Consider the following 3,504-nt stretch of genomic DNA (forward strand, 5'->3'; position numbering starts at 1 on the left):
ATACCTCTAGGAGGCCAATAATGTCGATTTCCGTCCACACGAACCCTAATCCGAGTTATCGCTATCGAATTTAGCGCTACTCCTCTCATCTGGGAGGAGTTCCGAAATCGATTTAAGGAGCCATTTAACTCGATATTAATGACGACGTCTTGTGAACGGGTACAGCGTAAAATCGGTATATCGGCCATTAAACCGATTTAAAGTCACAGTGTAGACCTGGCCTCAAAGAGGACAAAGTTAAGATTGCATTGGTGTGTATCTTAACTCTGTAGTTCCTGGTATTCAGAGATTTGAGTTTTGCTGAACTTGGCATTCTGGAAGGGCATCAGATAACACAGAATTAAGGTTGCCTGATGGTAACAAATTTTTGCCGATGAATACTGTATCTTTGCAATGAAGTAGCAAGTAAAGATTTTATAAGCTACAATCTTAATGTAGCTTTTCAGAGAATGAAGTTGTGTTACCATTGTAAGAAGTAGGTGATTGTACTCTGAGTGAAGTGCGAATAATGGCAATCAATATAAACTAGGGCTGTTAAGCAATTAAAAAAATGAATTGTGATTAAAAAATTAATCACGATTAATCGTGCTGTTAACTAGAATACAATTTATTAAATATTTTTGGACGTTTACTACATTTTAAAATATATTTTTAATTATAACAATACAAAGTGTGCTGTGCTCACTTTATAATTTTTGCTTACAAATATTTGCACTGTAAAAAACAAATTGTATTTCAATTCACTTTATACAAGTACTGTAGTGCAATCTCTTTATCATGAAAGTTGAACTTACAAATGTAGAACTACGTACAACTATGTACAAAAAAAACTGCATTCGAAAATAAAACAATTCAAAACTTTAGAGCCTACTTCTTGGTCCGCCAATCACTCAAACAAACAAGGTTGGTTACAATTTGCAGGAGATAATGCTGCCTCCTTCTTGTTTTCAAAGTCACCTGAAAGTGAGCACAGGCATTCGCACGGCACTGTTGTAGCTGACTTTGCAAGATATTTATGTGCCAGATACGCTAAAGATTCATATGTCCCTTCATGCTTCAACCACCATTCCAGAGGACATGCTTCCATGCTGATGACAGTTTCTGCTTGAAAACAACCCAAAGTAGTGTGGACTGACACATGTTCATTTTCATCAGCCGCGTCAGATGCCACCAGCAGAAGGTTGATATTCTTTTTTGGTGGTTTGGGTTCTGAAGTTTCTGCATCAGAGTGTTGCTCTTTTAAGTCTTCTAAAAGCATGCACCACGGCACTTCAGATTCTTAAACCTTGGTTCGAGTGCTGTTGCTATTTTTGAAAAATCTCACATCAGTACCTTCTTTGCATTTTGTCAAATCTGCAGTGAAAGTGTTCTTAAAATGAACATGTGCTGGGTCATCATCAGAGACTGCTATAACATGAAATATATGCAGAATATGGGTAAAATAGAGCAGGAGACATACAATTCTTCCCCTAAGGAGTTCAGTCACAAATGTAATTGATGTGGTTTTTTATTTAAATGAGCGTCATCAGCATGGAAACATGTCCTCTGGAATGGTGGCCGAAGCATGAAGGGGCATACGAATGTTTATCATATCTGATACGTAAATACTTTGCAACGCTGGCTACAAAAGTGCCATGTGAACACCTGTTCTCACTTTCAGGTGATGTAAATAAGGAGCAGGCAACAGTATCTCCCATCGATGTAAACAAACTTGTTTGTCTTAGCAATTGACATAATAAGAAATAGGACTGAGTGGACTTGTAGGCTCTACTCAGCGCATCCCAGAAGAGGGGAAGGGAACCAGCTATGGCTCCTAGATTCCATGACCCCATCCATGTTTGAGCAGCCTGAAGACAGTTCTAACATACACCAGCTGACTGTTGTCCCCAAAGGATCATAAATTAGATGGGGAATAGCCAGAATGCAGCAAATGCCAACCACTTGCCCCTCTCAGTCTCCAACATGCCTTTTGCCAACCTAACATGCCCCCTGTGCTAGAGATTTTAGGAGAAGTGGTGCAGAAATCAGATATGCCAGCTCTACACCTACTGGAGATTCCCAGGTAATCTCCAGCAGGGTAATTAAGTTCCCTCTTCAGTTGCCAAAAGGAGGCAGAGACTCTACCTCAATGTGTAGAGTGTGGCCCTTCTTGACTTTTGAGATGATGTTTGACCCTGAGGCTAAAGAAACTGGATATCTCTATTGTAAACTATACAGTGTTTTCACAAGTTCTTAGCCCTAACTGCATTAAAAATTGCAATCCATGTCTTTAAACACAAAAGGAAAACAGCAAATACATCCCTCCCCCCCCTCCCCCGGTCACCTCCAAAATCAAAGCAGCCAGGTAGCAAAAAATAATCTAAAAACCACTCTGTGGCCTACTTTAAGAGACCCAAACACCACAGTCCTCTCCAATACCTGTTTGTAAAGATTGGCTTTACAATATGCTTAGAAGTCAATGAACGTGGACTATGTCACGACAGAAGAGAAGGAGTATTTCAAGTTGCACGGTCCCACAGAAATGGCACTGCTGTTCGTCCATTCCCTCTCTTCCCCAATCAGTCCAACATTCTCCTCTCACATGCACACATTTGTTCTCTTTCCCTCTTCTGTGAGGCCACAAAGAAAGAGGCTTGGGGCTGCCAGAGCTTGGCAGTTAGAGGAAGCCACTGCAGCATGGGAACTGGGTTGTAGCTGAAAGTATTAGCCATGCCAGAGAGGGGAGCCACCCTGACCCATCTACCACTGGCAAAAAGTGCACCCCAATTATCAGCTGCATGTGGAAGAATCAAAAAACCCATACAATTTCCTTAACAAAATGTTGAACTTTTATTAAATACAGTTCTGAAGCAGTGAGGTTACAATAATTCAACAAGTTCCTAAATTCTGACACCTCCTCAGCCAAGAACCTGTTTCCAGACTAAGCACAGGGTACAGCTACAACATTAGTTTCAAGAGTTATCTTTTTCTGTTCCTAGTCCCTTCTAGCCAATAGGAGCACAGCAAACATAGAATCATAGAACTGGAAAGGACCTCGAGAGGTCATCTAATCCAGTCCCCTGCTCTCAAGGCAGGACTAAGTATTATCTAGACCATCCCTGACAGGTGTTTGTCCAACTTGCTCTTAAAAATCCCCAATGATGAAGATTCCACAACCTCCCTAGGCAATTTATTCCAGTGCTTAATCACTCTGACAATTAGGAAGTTTTTCCTAATGTCCAGCCTAAACCACCCTTGCTGCAATTTAAGCCCATTGCTTCTTGTCCTATCCTCAGAGGTTAAGAACAATAATTTTTCTCCCTGCTCGTAACAACCTTTTATATACTTGAAAACTGTTGTCAGACTATTCAGTGGTCTAATCCATGAACAAACTCACTCCAGTTTTTTAGTTGCTGGTTCACTATATTGGGTAACATACATTTTAAACCCCACCTGATAAACAATTTAAAAAAATTACACTATAATTTTGGTGAAGTTACACCGCTTGAAATTTTCTTTTTCCTA

The sequence above is a fragment of the Chelonoidis abingdonii genome, chromosome 21, assembly GCF_003597395.2.
Source record: "Chelonoidis abingdonii isolate Lonesome George chromosome 21, CheloAbing_2.0, whole genome shotgun sequence".
In the NCBI taxonomy this organism is placed as follows: domain Eukaryota; kingdom Metazoa; phylum Chordata; order Testudines; family Testudinidae; genus Chelonoidis; species Chelonoidis abingdonii.